Source organism: Lonchura striata, chromosome 11 (genome assembly GCF_050655825.1).
Source record: "Lonchura striata isolate lonStrDom1 chromosome 11, ASM5065582v1, whole genome shotgun sequence".
Taxonomy (NCBI): domain Eukaryota; kingdom Metazoa; phylum Chordata; class Aves; order Passeriformes; family Estrildidae; genus Lonchura; species Lonchura striata.
In genome coordinates, this window is record NC_140713.1 from 13,376,388 (window position 1) to 13,394,559 (window position 18,172).

The 18,172-nt window shown below is 56.4% G+C and overlaps 1 long non-coding RNA gene across 1 annotated transcript; it reads left to right on the forward strand.

Moving 5' to 3' along the window:
• Positions 1-5,127: 5,127 nt before the first annotated feature.
• Positions 5,128-7,825, forward strand: LOC146766416 (uncharacterized). The gene is made up of 2 exons (XR_014957884.1): positions 5,128-5,179; positions 6,683-7,825. It is a non-coding gene; the product is annotated as an uncharacterized LOC146766416 (long non-coding RNA).
• Positions 7,826-18,172: the final 10,347 nt, after the last annotated feature.

Genomic DNA, 18,172 nt, shown 5'->3' on the forward strand with positions numbered 1-18,172 from the left:
GTAATTTAAAAATCTTTATCTTACTGAAAATCCTTAAACCTTTGTAAAAAAAAAAAAAATAGGTGCAAAAGCTATTTTTAGGAACCAGCTGCTGAGCAGCCCTCACCCCAGCCCTAAACTCACCCTAAACAGCATTTTTGCCCAACAGCAGCTGCAGGCAGTGACCCTAATTAAAAGGTAGGGATGATGTTTGCTGGCTAGAGAGTGACTGGTAGAGGCTGGGGACTGAGCACTTTTTTAGGGTTTTTTTTAGTGTTTTTAAAGGATGTTTGAGGGGTTTTCTCACAGGAGCTTTTTGGGAACTTTCTGGGAACATTTAGGATACTTTTAGGGCTTGTTTTCAGGGCTTTTAAAAGATTTTTTAAAGGGCTTCCTTTGTACTAATTAGAATTGTTAGGGGGTTTTTTGCGGGGTGTTCTTGGGTCTTTTTAGGACTATTTAAAAATGTTTAGGGCTTTTTTAGGACTCTTGGGGGTATGTGGAGGACTCTTCGGTCTAGGGTATTTTTAGGTTTTTTGAGAGAAGTATGGTTTTTTTAGGGTCTTATCAGTGTGTTTTAAGGATTTTGGGGCTATTTTTAGAGCTCTTTTAGGAATATTTAGGCATTTTTAAAGGTTCTTTGGGGATTTTTAGGGGTGTTCTAGGTTTTTTTTTTTTAAGTAAGGCATTTTTATTGTATTTCAAGGGTATTCTGAGGCTATTTTTATGTTTTTGTGGGGTTTTTAGGACATTTTGAAAATTAGGGGTTTTTAGAGAAATTTTATGGGTTTTTAGGGTCTTTTCATGGCATAGAGGCTGAGGGACAGCTTGAGGGGCACTGTGGGGGCTTGAGGGTGACAGGCTGGGAGCTGAGGGAGGAACAGGAGAGGGGACAGTGGGTGACACAGAGAGATGCTGAGGGGGGCAGGGGCAGCTGGAGGGTGACAGAGAAGCTGGGGGGCAGAGGAGAGGGATTAAGGGTGGCACACAGGAGCTGAGAGGGGCTTGAGGGGCAAAGGGGGGCTCGAGGGGGACACCCAGAGCCGGGGGGCAGAGGGAGGGGTCAGGGGTAAAGGGTGAGGCCTTGAGGGCTGGACAGTCCAGTGGAGATCAGGGCTATGGGGTACAGCTTAGGAGGCAAGTTAGGGTACAGGTGTGGCACCCCTCACCCCAATGCTAACCTCACCCTAAGCAGCCTTTTCCCTTTTCACCCCCAACAACAGCAGCACAGCAAGCCTGACAGCGAGACCACACCAGAACCCTCCCACTGGGACAGGACAGCGACCCTCGCACCAGGACAACGCCAGAACCCTCAGAGGACAACAGGACCCGCTGCACAAAGGTAGGGATGACATCTGTGGGCTAGAGAGCAACAGGAAGGGTTTGGAGGCTGAGCAGGCTTCCTTGAGTTTTTTTGCAGGACTATTAGGAATATTTAGGGGATTTTTGAAGGCCTTTTAGGACTTTTCTGGTGTCTTTTAGAGTATTGTTACACCTTCCTAATGGCTATTTTAGAATTCCTTGGTGCATTTTTAGGGTCAGGATGAGAGTCAGACAGGATGAGAGTCAGACTCTGCTGAAAATGCAGAGTATTACTGGAATGCAGTGGAATGATTTGGAAAGGTGCCAGTGGAGGGGCAGTGGGTCAGGTGCTGCTGGTCTGAAGACTGTGATTTTTGAGCCAAGCACAGTGGTTGTGCTTAGGGTCACAAACCAGCAGCTTTCTCAAGGAGATACAGAGCACAGAAAAAATCAAGCCCCAAGCTTTGTACTATCAGTTTGCAAGAGTCATTTGTGACCAAAAAAACCCCAGAGTACTTGGGGGTGGCAGACATGGTCTGGGAGAAACCCTGTGCCGTTTGGACATTGAGGAGGCAAAAGGCCACTCAGAGTCTGACACACCATGGGGGATGCAAGGCCCTGGTCATGAATGAGGGATATCTACCTTGTGAAAATTCAGCAGCTCAGGTTCCTGGTGTCAGTTTGCAGGGTTCACTTGGTGATATTTCCCCCCCCTCAGCCCCTAAATTATCAGGCTAGCCCAGAGAGCCGAGGCTTTTTGGGGAGGAATATCAGGAGATGGCAAAGATTTCCAAAAGAGGCTCTTACCCCGATGTATGTTGGTCCAGCTCTCTTTATTCTGTGATGTCCAAGGGAAAGAGCGGGGCAAAAGAGGATGAAAAGGAAATGTCAGGGGTCTATATAGACTTTGGACAGGGAGGGCTTCTTGGCTCTCCACCAACCCTGTCAGGGCAGGAAGGAGGGGTCCAGGGTTATCAGATCATAGTCACAGGGGTCCCTGGGAATGGGGAAAAGGCCTGTCTGAGCACCATGTAACAGCTTGGGACTGTCAGGGCAGCAGAAGTTTGAGGTGGGGGAAGCTTGGGTCTGGGACACATCCTTCGATATTCAGATTTTTTGCAGTCAGTCACCCGCTCAGGGCCACAGGGCCCTGAACACACTGACCCTTTTCCCTGGGAAAGAAAAATCGCCAGCCCAGGTTCCTGATGTCAGCTTGTAGGGTTCCCTTGGGACTGTCAGGGCAGCAGGGATTAGAATCAGCTCTTGGGCCCAAAACAGGTTTTGTCCCACAAAGATTGACTGAACTTCCTGAGATAGCAGACAGATGATGCACTGGACTTTGGGGTTAATAGTGAGTGTTGCCAGGTGATTATTTTAAGGTTGAACTGATCTTATGGTTGAGAGCTGCTGGCAGAGGAAGGAGAGCTGGGACAGGGCAGCTCCTCCATTCCTTGGCTCCACCAAATGCTGTGTTTTTCTTTCCGGAGCTGCTGGGGCCACGGGTTCCCTAAGTTACAGATAAGAGTTGTGCTGGCGTTGGAATCTTGGAGGAAAGCTGGGCTGGAATGTGGCAGGAGAAGATGCTTTATGTGGAATGTGCCTGGGCTTTTCCGTGGGAGCTTTTACGGAGGATATTGTTACAAGGTAAATGGTCCTTCATGTGCAAAGTTCTACTTTTGTGTCAAAAAGCCTTGGGAATTCTCAGGGATGCAGCGTGGGATGTTTGACCTCTGAAATGGGTCCTGTTTGGTATAAAATACCCATTTTTTAGTGGTTTGTGGTTTTTCTGACCTTGGAGGAGTGTGGGGCTGACCAGTCAGGTTGGTGTCTGAGAAGGGGAGGGTGTTCTGGGTTCCAGCAGCACTCCCAGGGCTGTTGATTTGGGGTGTGACACAGAACACAGCAATATTCCTGCTGTGCAGATGTGGCAGGGAGTGGAACAGCAAGTGGCAAAGCTGGGTTTTGCTCCTTAAATCCCAGAACAGCTGGGTTTAAGTTCCATCAGCCAGAGGAGGGAATGAGCCCTGGTGCCAGCCCTCCTGGGGGCATGGAACAGGTCTCACCATTTCTCTGCCATCATTTGCATGGTGTGATTCTCCTTTGATCAGATAGGGCAGAAAATGAGGCAGGAGGGGAAGCTCATTTTGTTTCTGCCAACTCCAGGCTTGGGGCAGCTGCAGAGTACTTTAGGTTCAAATAATCCTGCCCAAATACATCAGCTCAAACCTCTCTTGAGCACTTCTGGATCCCTCTGTGCCACTACTCCTCTGATCTTTTACCTGCGAGGTGTGGGCTCAGAAACACCTGTCTACTGGATGGGTTTTTACACATACAAATTAATTTTCTTAGAAAAGCCATCAGGTGTAACAAAAATCTCTGGAGAACAGGTGGTTGGTACACTAGGTGATGGTAGGTCTTGGGCTTTTCTTCTTCTTTTCTTTAACCTGCTCTTAAGAGGACCATCACTTCTGCACTTCCAGCTGACTCCCTGGAAATTTCCAGATGTCATCCCACTCAAACCTCTGATTTTAAGGCATCTCTGAGGCCTATTGCTTGGCATTTCTTATCTGTGAGGGAAGATTGCCTTGGCTCAAATGCTGCTGCTGGATGATGGCCTCAGGCTGGAAAAGAGGGAAGAGATTTAGGATGGCTGGGACATACCTAGCAGCTGTGTGGGAGCTCAGGAAGGTCAGAAACAGGGATTGCTGTCAGAGCCCCTCTGCAAACGGCCGTGCCTCCATTCCCAGGTAATGCCAGCCGTTCCCTGGGGTCCCTCTGGGCTGTCGGTGGTGTCTGTCCGGGCTGAAGCATCCCTGCGTGCCTGTGGGGACCAGCCCCTGGCCGAGGAGCCGCGGGCAGCCCTTCAGCCGTGTCCGTGCCAGCGCTGTCCCGTGCGCCGGTGCCCGTGCCGGGCCGTGCGCTGGGCACGCTGCGAGCCACGGGCAGCTCCCGCCCCGCAGAGCCAAGGACAGGAGGTGCTCTCTGCCCTTCGGAGCTCCGGCTCCTCCAGCCCCGCACCGGGAGCAGCGGCCCCGGCGGAGCGGCCGCTCCCGGCCGCGGCGCCGCAGCCCCGCTCGTCCGGCGGGGCTCCCCCGGGGATGCGGACACGGGGCGGGGGAGGCGGGCGCTGCTGCTCGCAGGGGAGCGCGGTGGCCACGGGGCTACCGGGGCGGGGGGGCTCGGCATCCCGCGGGGGCTGCGGGGCGGCTCCGTGTCCGCCCGCGGGGCCGGAGGCGGCGCTGCGGGAGCGGCGGTGCCGGTGGGGTCCCGGTCCCGGCACCGCCCCGGCACAGCCCCGCACTGCCCCGGCACAGCCCCGGCACAGCCCCGGCTCCCCGCGGCCACAGCGAGAACGGGACCCGAGCCCCCGCGGGACCCGAGCCCCGGGCCGGCCGCGGCCGGAGCGGCTCTGCCCGCCCGCGGCGAAGCCGGTCCCGATCCCAGCCCCCGTCCTCCAGCCCTGGCACCCCCGCCCGCCGAGGAAGAAGCGGCTCTGCCCGGCTCCCACAGCAGACACCGGCGGGACCGGGACCCAAATCCCCGGGCACAGATCCCGGTCCCACCTGAGCGCCTCGGACGCCCCGCAGCGCCGGGAGCAGCCCCGGTCCGGCTCTCCGCAGGGCGCCGGGAGCAGCCCCGGTCCGGCTCTCCGCAGGGCGCTCCGAGCGCCGGCCCCGCCGCAGCCCGGGCCGAGCGTCCCCCACAGAGCGCGGGGCGGGCGCCGAGCCGCCGCCATCTACGGGCGGGGGGCGGGGCCAGCACAGGTGCGCGCACAGGTGCGCGGGGCCCCAGCGCGCCTGCGCGGGGCGGGCCCGGGGGGATTTAAACTGCGGGAGGGCCCCGCAGAGCCATTTGCTCCTCGGCGCTCAGAGCGGGACGTTGCGGCCGGCCGGGCCCTGTATGTTTTTTTCTCTATATTCCTTTTCTTCTGCGTTTCTTTTGTTTTGTACATTTTTTTGTCTATACTGCTCCTAATTATCCTCCCTTCCTCCACCCCCAGACCCCCTCTCCCCCCTAGTCCTCCCCTCCCTCCCTCCCGGGCGGTGCCCCCTACACCCCCTTCCCTCTCCTCCCTGTCTATTCCCCTACTTACCCGAACACTACCCTATCCCTCCATCCTGTCCCTCTTCCTTCCCTTCCCAGCCAGGCTCCCCCGTACGCCCTCTCCCTGCTCCCCTTCCTCCCCCACCCCGGCTCCTCCTGCTACCTTTACATGATACCGTTCCGCCTCCTTCCCCAAACCTGCCTTCAATCCTTCTTTTCCTTCCTCCACCCTGCCTTTCCCCCAGCCCTGTCCCCGACTGCCCTGCACACCCCGACCTCTCCCCACCTGCCCCCTGTCCCCTTCCCCTTGACTGCCATTCTGCTCCTCCTCCCCTATTCTTGTTCCCCATTCCCCGCTCTCCTTCTTTTCCCTCGCAGCCGCGGGGCTCGGGGCGCCGGAGAATAAAGCCCAGAGGGCCGGAGCCGGCGCCCCCCGGCCTCGCTGGGGTCCCCACACGGGGCCGGAGCCGCTCTGCGGGTCCCCCCATTGCAGTCTAATACACGGCCCGACACTGCCGGGGTGCGGCTTTCCCGACATCACACCGGGGGTCGGGGCTGGGGGTCGGGGCGGCCCCTCCTCAGGAGGGAGTCCCGGGGTGGGGGGTTAGGAAGGGCCCCCTCCGGAGCCCTCCCTTCCCCGCCTCCGGATGGGGTCGGCCCCGGCCCCCTCCCGGGGACCCCCTCCTCCGGACCCGGGGGAGGCAGGGCGGGAGGCCCGCTCGTGTGTCCGTGTTATGGTGTTTTTTCGTTGGGCCGGTTCACGCTTCTGCTTCCATCCCTCCCCCGGTCCGGGAATTAAACACCCTCGGCCCCGCGCACCTGAGCCAGGGCCGGGCTCCGCCCCGAGCCCGCCCCGCCCGGTGGAGGCGGGACATCGCCTCCAGAATTCATCACGTTCTGCCACAGCAGCCCTTGGTGCCCCTGTCTCCATGTCTGTCACCCTTGCTTTCATCCTCAGCCACAGAATTCTTCTACTGTGGACAGGAAAATTGTTCCTATTTATCCTGTAGTTCTCTAGTTACCTTTTCTCTAAGGTGTGCAGGACCCACGTGAGGAGGCTGTGATCCTCTGTCAGCTCATAGGCAGCTCTGGTGACACAGGCATCACTTTGCAGTATCTCCAGAATATGACTCTGAAACAGAAGATGCCATTTGTTCTTTTACAGCCAAGATCTAATTATCTAATTGAAAATGAGCAATTTGGCTGGTATCTGATCAAATTCCAGGTAAAATGAACACCACCTGTTCTCAGGAGCTCCAGACAAGGAAAGACACTCATCCTTCAACACTTCATACTACAGGTGCTGGTCTTACGAAAAGTATTCCGTTAGCAAGAAAATGTTCTCTTTTTCTCCAAGGTTTTGATACCTGAAATACTCAGGGTGGATGCTCCCAAACCTGAGAGCTCCTGGCATGTCAGTTTCCCTCCTGCTGAAGCACTGTTCAGGTAACAAATCTGTGGACTGGGGAAGAGCGACCCCAAAAAGAAAACACCACAACTGCAGGAGCAAAACCACGGCACCCACATGAGGCTCCATGATGGCAGAAACCTGTTCCAGTTTCAGGGGATAAGGATGGGACTGGTTTAGAAACAAGCAATAATTTCCCCCTCCACACATACACAAAACCAACAAAGAACAAATTTTCAAGAGGACCAAGGCTGAGTCAGCAGCTCCTTTCTGTTTGGTATTTGAGATCTTGAAGCCACAGAAGCTTCTGTGGTTTGGGATTTTTTGAAACTTTCTATTAAAATTCTTACCTAGGAGCCCTTGTAATGCAAAGGACTGTTGAAAAAGGACATAGGTTGTCCAATGTGACACTGCAAAGTCCTTGAGGAGGGCAAGCCCCGCTCAGCAACATCCAAGCCATCCGTGTGCTATCTACCACATTCCCGTCCTGAATCCAAACGCAGCTCTTTGTCGCTCCCTGGGAAGAAAATGGATCCTATCCCACTGAAAACCAGTACATCACCATTCTTCACCCAGCACACCCTGTCTCTGTTTGTCTCACAGCTGGACACCTGCTCCAGATGTATTCTGCGAGGAACAGGATCAAAACGGCACTTAAAACCCTGAAATAGAACCTGCTTTGCCTTCTCATCATCCATGAGATCAGGCCAGGACATTGCTGCTGTTTCTGTGCTGCTGGAAGTCTGCTGTGAGCTGCAGTTGAGGGATCTGTGACCTGTGGATGAGCCCAGACAGGAGCAGGACACCCCCAGGCATCAGTGGTTGGGAATAAGCCCATGGCAGAGCAGGAATCTCTCAGAGTACCTGTGGCCATGGTTATGTCCATGCCCAAGAAGGGATTGTGGCCCAGGGATAAACTGGAACCCTCTGTGGCTGTGGATTAGGCCGTGCTCAGCAGGTAGCCCTCGAAACATCAGTGCCTGTGCATGGGGTCTTGCTGGAGCACCTCAGAGCCATGGTCATGGATGAACTCCCCTGGCAGAGCAGTTACAGCCTTGGGGGTACTGCAGCCGTGGTTCAGGCCACATCCTTTTCTTTAGTGGGGATGGAAAACTTCATTCCCTATAGTTTGTATAAAGGCGCTCTTAAAAATGAATTTCAAGAGCTGAATTTCAAGAGCTCCTTGGAGTTCTGTTTTCCAAGGAGAATCAAATAAAGAGGGATCATAGTATGACTAAGCAGCTTGTGACAAGCTTGGTTTAAGCTTTTTAAAAATTATTGGATATAAATATACTGTTAGTTTTTAAAGTAAAAAAGTGTAAATCTGATGTTTTGTAGAAGCAGCTGAATGAATTGATCTTCCTGGCAGGTTTGGCTGAGTTGCGTTGGTGAGTGTGAGTTTTGGTTTTGTTGCAGTCATCCTGGAGAGGATGGTCTGGGCAGGAGAAAAAGGCTCTCTGCAAACCTAGAAAACAAATGTATCTTGTAGCTGGGCTTTGTTTCAGAGCTGGATCTACACGCATCCTTTCCTTATGCAGCCTTGGAAATTGCATTGCTCCTTTGCTGTTAATGACAAGGTTATTTAAATATTGCAAGACAATCCGGACTCTTGAATCATGGTAGCCTTGCACAGCAGTTTGTTCTAGGCTATGAACTAGTAAGAGTTGCAAGAATTATGAAGCATAGTGACAATTAAGGTTTGCAGAAAGAGCTCAAACAAACTTTTTGACCACTGTAGAAAAGTTACTGAAGAGTTGATGCATTCATAGCTAGCAGAGAAGAGTCAAGTTAGGAAACTTTCTTATTTAAGCAGGATATAGGGGGAAAAAAGGCAACAGAAGGGCACTTCCAGAAGCCATAAGCACAGCAGCAATTGGAACTGGGAGCTGCCAGCTCCCAGTCCATGACTCTAAGAATTACACGGTGATGCCACAGGAGAAGACACTTGGTGTGGTGCTGGACAAGATCCGGCACAGCAAAGGCAGATCTTCCCATCTCCAGGGAATTGTCTGGCATCAGCAGTGCCTGAGCAGGAAGAGGAAGATCTCCCCAGTTTGGCTGCCTGTGGCACGAGTCTCCATCCCTCCTCCCAGATCCCCTGTGAGAGCTGCCAGACTGCAGATGGAGGAAGCCCTTGGCACAGGAGTGCCTTTTCCCTCAGAGCCATGGCTATCAGCAGAACCTGCTCATCCCCGAGGACGCAGCTGGCAGGAAAATCCAGAAAGGCAAAATGGAGGCCAAGGCCAGTGCAGAAAGGGTTTCCTGCAGCCAGACACACAGCAGCCATTTCCAGGAGGCAGTTCCCTGTGCGTGGTTCTGAAAATGATGCGGCCGTGCCACAGGAGCATACCCGTGGTGTGGTGCTGCACAAAGATCCTCCAGGAGCAAAGGCAGATATTTCCACCTCCAGGGCACTCTCAGGCATCAGCAGTGGAGAAGAAGAATAATGAGGATGGATTCCAAACTTCAGCTGTTCCTGGCAGGAGACTTCAACCTACCCAGAACCTCGGTGAGAGGTGCTGGAGTCCAGAGGGAGCAAAGCCTTTGGACAGGTGTGCCTGCTCCCTCAGAGCTGTAGGTGTCAGCGAACCTGCTCCTCGAGGATGCAGATGGCCAGGAAATGGCCAGAATGAAAAAGGGGAGTGCAGCTCTCTTCAAGGAAGCTGCGCTGAGATGGCCTCCGCCTTCCAGGAATTTGTTTAAGGAAGGAGGTCAGATATTCTTAGGAATATTGGTGTTAAATAAATCAGCATTTTCCCAGAGAACTGTCTGAGTGTTCCCACTATTCTGGGTTTGACTGGGATTCCTTTCTTCCCAGAAACTGGCACAGTGCTGGGTTTGGATGCTGGATGGGAATGCTGTGGATCCGCAGGTGGAGAGTTTGGTTGTTGCTAAGCACAGCTTGTCCACCTCAAGGACTCTGCAGGGTCCTAGAAGCCACTCCGTGTCCCATGCTCTGCCCTCGAGGAGGTGACAAAGAGCCTGGAGGGAGCATGTCCAGACAGCCAACCCGGACTGCGCAGAGGGATGTTCCAGACCACAGTGTGTCCTGCTGAGTCTGACAGCTGAGGAAGCTGGTCAGGAGAGGCTGATCGCTGGTGGGATTGACTGGCCATGAGGCAGAGGGCGCTGAGCACTTGTGTTGGGCATTACTGCTCAATCCTGGGCTTTGGTCCTCTGGCTCCTTTCTCCCCAGCTTCTTCCTCCTTCTTGTTTGTATTCAGCTTCCTGGTTTTCTTCTCCTCCTTCTCCAGGTCTTCTTCTCAGTCTTTCTTATCTTTTTTTCCTTTGTTTGTTTTTAATTCTCTTCCTTTTTTTTTTTTTTTTTAGTTTTTTTTCCCTTTTCCTTTTTTTCCTGCCCCGCTGCTGGAGGCTGAGCCTGTCTATCTGTCCTAGGGCTCCTTTTGGCATCTGCACATCCCTGAACATCTCCATTGGATGCTGCCTTCCCCTGGGAAGGCCCTTGTCTATATAACAGTGTGAAATGAAACTATAGAGATTACTTTAAAAAGGGATATTTTAATGAAAGCATTGCCCTTATAGTTCTCATAGAGACCCCAAAAAAACCAGTTTCCTTTCAGATTCGCAAGGCATTATTCCATAAATTATATTAAATGCATACACCCTAATAAATGAGCCTAGGGTGAAGCATTAATTTAGACTATGGTGGTTATTCTACAGTAACTTCTCCTGTGAGCAGTCATCCCAGCCTCTGACTCTGGCAAAAGACTGACAGTCCAGAAGAAAGCACTCATCTTCCAAAGAGAGGCTTCCCACTCAGAGAAGTTTTCCCAGAAGCATTATTTCAGGTCATGTTTTCTCCAGACAACAGGTCTCAACATTTCCTGTGGGCTCCATGCACGACTTCGGATGGTGCAGACCAAGCTGGTCAAGCGCCCAGCCCTGCCTCCCATTTCATAGGAAGAAAGAAAAAGAGTTTAGCAGGGCTCAACCTGAAATGATATTTTGTAGCTTCTGGCTCTCCTCAGAGCTCTGGTAAGAGAGGAAGGTCTCTGTCCCTGACACCCACTGCCCCTTGGAATGCACACATGGACCTGTGTGTCACTTCAAGAGACACCAAGAAGCCCTGCCACTTTGCAAGGACAGCTGTTGTTCCACTGCTGCATTTCTTGGCTGGGCAAAGCCCCTCCTACCCACATTATGGCCTGAGCTTGAAGATATAAAGCACCACCCTGGAGGGCAGGCATGAAAAGCTTGACAAAGGCTGAAGGCAGCACTCTGATGGCCCCTTTTCCCAAGACGTTCCTTTAGGTTCAGTTGCCGACAAGGACCAGCCCCTTGACACACCGCAATGGGTTTGCTGTTTTATTTTTCGGGTCCTCAGTCCTGCGTGGGACTCGGTTAGTTGGTGCTGCAGAGGCTCCGGCAAGGCATCAAAAACGCCGGCCCCGCACCCAAGGGTGGTGCGAGATCTCCTCCAGCTCCGGCCTGTCCGCAGGGTGCTTGGCCAAACACCATCGGATCAGGTGCTGGAGCTCTGGGGAGAGAAGCCAGAAAGCGCCGGTCAGCGGCAGAGTCTCCTGGCCAGCTGCCCCCGTCGGCACGGGCCCCTCCTGCGGCCGGCCCTGGAGGCAGAGCCACGTCCCGCGGAGCTGGTGAGGGCCGCGCCGGGCTGAGCGCCGCCAGCTGCCAAAGCCGCCGGCTTGAGGCCGGACACCCACCTGGAGAGAGCTGCTGCCGGAAGACGAGCTTGCCCAGCACGATGTCAGGCTCATCCTGGAAGGGGAGGCTCCCGCAGACCATGACGTACAGCAGCACGCCCAGGGACCAGATGGTGGCTGCGTGGCCGTGGTAGCAGCCGAGACAGATCCACTCGGGCGGGCTGTACTCGCGCGTTCCTAGGGGAGACGGGCGGCGCTGACCGGGCGCAGGCTGCTGCCTTCCAGAGCCTGGCGCCAGCCTCCTGGCCGAGGCAGGGGCCACACCCACGGCCACAGCTTCCCCCCGAGGCCACCCCGCATCCCCCGGCCAGCTGGCCAAAGGCACGAAACCATTCCGCGAGGCCAAGAAGGCCAGCGGAGCAGCCCAGGCCCTCGTGGGCCCGCTGAGCCCAGGGTCCAGGAGCCGCTTTTGCCGCCCCTCTGTCGGCAGGGCCGGCGGCCGGCTCCTGGGGCACGGCACCCGCCCCGTGCCAAAGGGCGGCCGGCTGAAGGCCACAGCCCGCGGCCCAGGAGGGAACGGGGCCGTGCGGTGCCTGGCACCGGGAGCAGGGCCCAGGCCATGGGCTCACCGGCAAACCCCGTGAAGGCCCGCTCTTGGAGGAAGGTGCCGCAGCCGAAGTCGATGAGCTTCAGGTCGCCGCTGTCCGGGTCCACGAGGAGGTTCTCCGGCTTGATGTCCCGGTGCAGGACGCCGCAGGCGGTGCAGTGCCGCACGGCCTCCAGCACCTGGCAGAAAAGCCAGCGTGCCTGCTCCTCGCAGAGGCACCCCTGCTCCTGAAGGAACTCCAGGAGATCCTGCGATGCCTCCGGACGCTCCAAGACCAGCACGAAGCTATCGGGAAGCTCAAACCAGTCGAGGAGCTGGATGATATTCTGGCAGCCAGAGCCCACCTTCTCCATCAGCACCACCTCCAAGGGCACGCGGGTGCCGTCGGGCTGTGAGCAGGAGAAAGTCAGTGCCTGCGCCAGGCTGCTGCTGCTGCTGCTGCTGCTGCAGCCCTGGGGCTGCGCTGCGCCCTGCCCGGGATGCCCCGGTGCCCTCTGGCGCAGCCTCCCAGGCGCTTGCACTTCCCCCCACTCGGGGGATGCTCGGGGGGCCCTGCCCGGCCCCAGCACCGCTGTTGGCCGTGCCCGGGCCCGCGGGGCTGCGGCTCCGCACGCCGAGCCCGCCCCGGGATTCTCCCTGCCCGCCGCGCCCCGCTCTGTCCCGCTGGCCCCGCTCGCTCACCAGCTCGTCCCACTGCAGGACGCTCTCCCGGTCCACGCGTTTGATGGCCACCTGCGAGCCACGGAGAGAGGAAGGCTGAGCTCCAGCCCTGTCCCTCCCCGCCGCTGCCCCTCCTGCCCCGCCCGGCCGTGGCGGCCACTCACCGGGCTCCCGTCCGAGAGGCGGATGCCCGAGAAGACGGTGCCGAAGCCGCCGCTGCCCAGCTGCGGGCCCAGCAGGTACCGCTCCTGCCGCTGCCTCTTTTGCCCTGCGGCCGAGAGAAGCCATCAGCCTTGCGCCCAGAACCCCCCGCAAGTGCCCGCGAGTGAAGCGGGCCGGGCCCCCGCGGCCGCCGCGCTCTCACCTGCTTCCTGCTGCGCGCCGGGCAGCGGCCACGGCCCTGCAGCCGCCGGGCTGGCGAGCGGCGGAGCCGGGCCGGGGCAGCGCGCACAGGCGGCTGCGGCAGCCCCGGGGCAGCGGGGCAGGGCGGCACCGTCGCTGTCCCCGGCGGCGTGCGCTGGGCTCCGCTCCTGCCGACGGCCGGGGCTGCAGCCCGAGCCTTGGCCCAGGGGGATGCCAGGAGCGGCTGCAAAGCAGACAGGGCTTTTGCAAGCCGTGCCCCATCGGAGGCACTGGAAAGAGCCAGCGACTCGGCTGCTCGCAGGGGCCCTGGCCTGACCTGGCCGCGCCCCTCCATTGCCCCGGGGGAGCCTGAGGCAGCTCCTCAGGACATCTCACCTGCTACTAGAAAGCCCTTGGCGGCACTCGAGGGCTGTCTTGGGGCAGCTTCCTGCAGGTGGAGGAACCTCCGTGGTGTCTGGAGGCCCGTCTCCACCACCAGACTCGGGCTGTTGCCAGCTGGCAGAACCGGCACAGCGTCCTGGCTGTCCTGGCCGCTGTGGAATGACCACTGCTGGCTCCAGGACGCTTGCTGCCCGACCAGCTGCTCCTGAGCAGGCTCCCCTGCATCGGGCTGGGCTCCCATTTGGACTTGTGGGCTTTCCCCTGACACGTCAAGGGTCAGGATTGTGCCCACGTTGTTAAAGTCCGTGAGTCCAAGGGAGCTGGGAGACCTGTTCACGGGCTCTGCTCCTTCTGCAGGCTGACAGGTCTCACTGAGCCTCTGCGAGGGATGGAGGCTGTCAGAGATAGCAGAGGATCCTGGCAGGGTGCAGGGTCTCTGACAGCCAGAGGCTCCTGCATGGATGGCTTCCCCCTGCTGTGCCATCCTTGCAGGCCTTGAGGCTCTCCCAGGGATGGAGAATCTTGCTGGGAGCAGCCTCAGGAAGGGATGGAGGCTTCTGGAGGAGCTGGCCAAGCCACAGCAGGGCAGGTGGCCTTGCTTCAGCAGCTCCTCCAGTTCTGTCCACAAGGCCTGCCACATCCCAGAGTAGAGCGGCGCACGTGTCCCGCTGCCATCCCCGAGGTACAGTATCAGTTCCCGCAGCTCCCGGGCCTCTGCCAGGCAGGGGCCGCAGCTGCAGGGGCTGTCCAGGGGGCTGGCGGGAGCACGCGGCCGCTTGTCCGGAGTCGCCCGAGGCCTGGGGAACCTGGGAGCCGCAGGGGCTCCTCGCTTCCTCCGTGAGCCTCTGGGCCTAGCCCTGCGGCGCTTGCTCCACTTCCCTCTCCGTGTCCGCCGGCTCCGCGGTTGCCGGTGGCCAAAGGCCCACCAGACAGCCACGGCGGCCAGCAGCAGGAGAAGCGCAGTCAGCAGGACGTCACCGGCACCCATGGCTCCAGCACGTCCCGTCGCGGCTGCACTGGCAGCTGCGGGTGCTGGCCCCTTTTATGCAGCGACAGCGCGGTGATGTCACAGCGATGTCACAGTGCTGCGGCCAGCACAGCCCTGGGACATCACAGCCCTGCCTCATGCCAGCGCTCTGCCCCTTTGTGCCATCACTGCCCTGCCTTGGCCCCACCCTCCGCAGTGCCCCAGCAAGGATCAGGGGGCTCCCTATGGGCACTTGCCAGCTCTCTGGAGCACAGTGGTGGAAGATCCTTCTTTTAGTAGGACACAGGGATGAGGAGGGGAATGTTGATGGTCTCACCTCCTTGCTGGCAGAGCACGGGACATGGATTGTCCAATGTGACACTGCAAAGTCCTTGAGGAGGGCAAGCCCCGCTCAACAACATCCAAGCCATCTGTGTGCTGTCTACCACATTCCCGTCCTGAATCCAAACACAGCTCTTTGTCGCTCCCTGGGAAGAAAATGGATCCTATCCCATTGAAAACCAGTACATCACCATTCTTCACCCAGCACACCCTGTCTCTGTCTCACACCTGGACACCTGCTCCAGATGTATTCTGCGAGGGACAGGATCAAAACTGCACTTAAAACCCTGAAATAGAACCTGCTTTACCTTCCCATCATCCATGAGACGGGTGACCTTATTTTAAGGAACCATTGAGCAGGAGCCAGGGTATATTTGAGTTTCGGGAATGCCACATTGCTTCGTCTTCTCTTCATCCAGGCAGACCCTGCCATGAGGCTGTGGCCAAAGAGTGTGGCCCAAGGAGATGGATATTCTTAGGAGAATGCTGAGTAGCAGACTTGTTGGTTTGTGGCTGTTGTGTGGCTAAGATTATGCAGTGATATTTGGTGTTCTTGATTGTAGCTGAGTAAGGGCCACCCGTCGGTGTGTGCAGGAAATTGCCAGCAAGCGAGGCAGCCTTTCTTTGTAGTCAATGTGGATTCCCATGGCCAGACATCCTAGAGAGATTTCGAGGGCTAGGAGCCTGAGAGGGGATGAAAGTGAGGTGCTGGGAGGGCTTTTTGAGGCAGCTGTTGAGATGGGGATGTGCAAGAGGTGACCCCTTAGGCCACATAGAGGAAAAGTCACACTGTGCTGGATTGCTTAAGGCAGAGCAGTGCCGGTGCATGGCGTGTCACTTGTCTGTCATGCCTTCTGTGTCTTTTGGGTATCATGTGTCTTTTGCCTTAGTCCTTTGAGGGGCTTATCAGAAGCATCTCTGATATATGTGTTCCTTGTCCCAATGCCGATTTCAGTAATAATAAATTAATAAAAACGGATAAATATAGTGAATAAAATCCTACCTGCGTGTGCAAAATAAATTATGTCAATTTAAGTAATTTAAAAATCTTTATCTTACTGAAAATCCTTAAGCACTTGTAAAAAAACAAAATAGGTGCGAAAGCTATTTTTAGGACCCAGCTGCTGAGCAGGGTGGGTTTCTTGTTTAGGCTGCGCTTTCCACGAGCAGATGATGCTCGGTGCGGCCCCTTGCCCGGGCGGGGCCGGCGCTCGGGCCGCTCCCGCCCGGCGGCCACACGGGGGCGGCACCGGGCCGGCAGCGCCGGGGCCGGGTCCCTTGTGTCCGGCTGTGTCCCCTTCTATCCCCCTGTGTCCCCTTCTGTCCCCCCGTGTCCGGCTGTGTCCCCTTCTATCCCCCTGTGTCCCCTTCTGTCCCCCCGTGTCCGGCTGTGTCCCCTTCTATCCCCCTGTGTCCCGTTCTGGCCCCCCGTGTCCGGCTGTGTCCCCTTCTATCCCCCTGTGTCCCCTTCTGTCCCCCCGTGTCCGGCTGTGTCCCCTTCTATCCCCCTGTGTCCCCTTCTGTCCCCCCGTGTCCGGCTGTGTCCCCTTCTATCCCCCTGTGTCCCCTTCTGTCCCCCCGTGTCCGGCTGTGTCCCCTTCTATCCCCCTGTGTCCCCTTCTGTCCCCCCGTGTCCGGCTGTGTCCCCTTCTATCCCCCTGTGTCCCCTTCTGTCCCCCCGTGTCCGGCTGTGTCCCCTTCTATCCCCCTGTGTCCCCTTCTGTCCCCCCGTGTCCGGCTGTGTCCCCTTCTATCCCCCTGTGTCCCCTTCTGTCCCCCCGTGTCCGGCTGTGTCCCCTTCTATCCCCCTGTGTCCCCTTCTGTCCCCCCGTGTCCGGCTGTGTCCCCTTCTATCCCCCTGTGTCCCCTTCTGTCCCCCCGTGTCCGGCTGTGTCCCCTTCTATCCCCCTGTGTCCCCTTCTGTCCCCCCGTGTCCGGCTGTGTCCCCTTCTATCCCCCCGTGTCCCCTTCTGTCCCCCCGTGTCCGGCTGTGTCCCCTTCTATCCCCCTGTGTCCCCTCCTGTCCCCCCGTGTCCGGCTGTGTCCCCTTCTATCCCCCTGTGTCCCCTTCTGTCCCCCCGTGTCCGGCTGCGTCCCCTTCTATCCCCCTGTGTCCCCCTGTGTCCCCGCTGTGTCCCCCCGGCTTTGTGCCCGCGGCAGGCGGGCAGTGCCCCACAGCCCCCGCCAGCCCGCTGGCCAGCCTCACTGCCTGGGAGCCCGGCAGGGAAAACTCGATCCGGACGGTGCCCTCGTCCGGGTGGGGACAGCAGGTACTGCTGGCAGATGCAAAATGCCAAGGAAATCGTAGGGTAATTGCAGCACTCTGATGAAAGCTGACGAAAAACGCTATCAACAGCACGAATGTAGTAATAATTTTTCACACCAAAACGTCCATGCGAAATGAAGTGTCCCAAGTGTCAGAGGAGAGCCAGGCGCTCCATGAGGAGCTGAGCCTGGTGGTGCGGCCGCGGCTCAGCCTCCCGCAGCCCCTGCTTCCCTCCAGGCTCTCTCCGGGCTTCTCCTGCTGCTCCCAGGCAGCTCAGGAGCCAGGCCCTGCACGGTGTTAAGGGCAGAAAAAACCCAGGTGTTAAGGGCAGAAAAAATCCACCACCCCCACCAAAAATTAACCTGCGTTTTGTGGCCCTAACTGACAAGTTTTGCAGCCGGTTGATCTGCGTATGCAGAAATTCAATAGTGGATATTGTTATTTACTAATAATTTTTATTAAATCATTAATTTTAATTAATTGACAAAAAATATGGAGTTTTTGTGGGTCTAACTGTTCCCTATATGTATTAATAACTGAAAATGGAAGTAATTCCATGTGTATATTTTCTGTCTCTGGCTGTGCCTGACTCCCATGGCCCCATTTCAATTGCTGGTGCTGTGCTGGGGCTGTGGGCTGAGCTGCCCAGCAGGGGCTGCCCACCCACACTGACAGCAAGGCAGGCCTGGCCCCACCATGTGCTCTGCAGACTTCATACACCTTTAGCTTTCTAATTTTTGATGAGTCTTTGCTTTCCATCCTCTTTGTCCTTAATTTTTCAGCTGATTCCCTGTTCCATGAAGCAGAGATCTCTGGGAAGGCAAGGATAATTGTATAGAACTTACAATTATATATATATTTAAACAGTATGTAAGTTGGCTGCATTTACCTTCACTTTGTAATGAGCCCAGTTTGACTCTGCTAGTGCTTAGGTGTGAAGATGTTTATTCACTGGGTTACATCTCACATTCCACATTGCATATTGGGGTGTTTTTAACCATGCAAACTTTCCACCTACCAAAGTAATTTGCAAAGGTAATTTTGTTGCTACTCATCTATTACAATAAATCAATGAATAAATAAATTATAATGCAGCAATTAAATGTATAATGAGATGGGCAACAACTATTAATAAATGCAGAGCTAGTTGCCCAGAGGTGAACAGACTCCCCCTCTCTTCTTACAAGTCAGGTAATGATCTTTCTATAATGGAGAAACAAGCAGCTGTTAA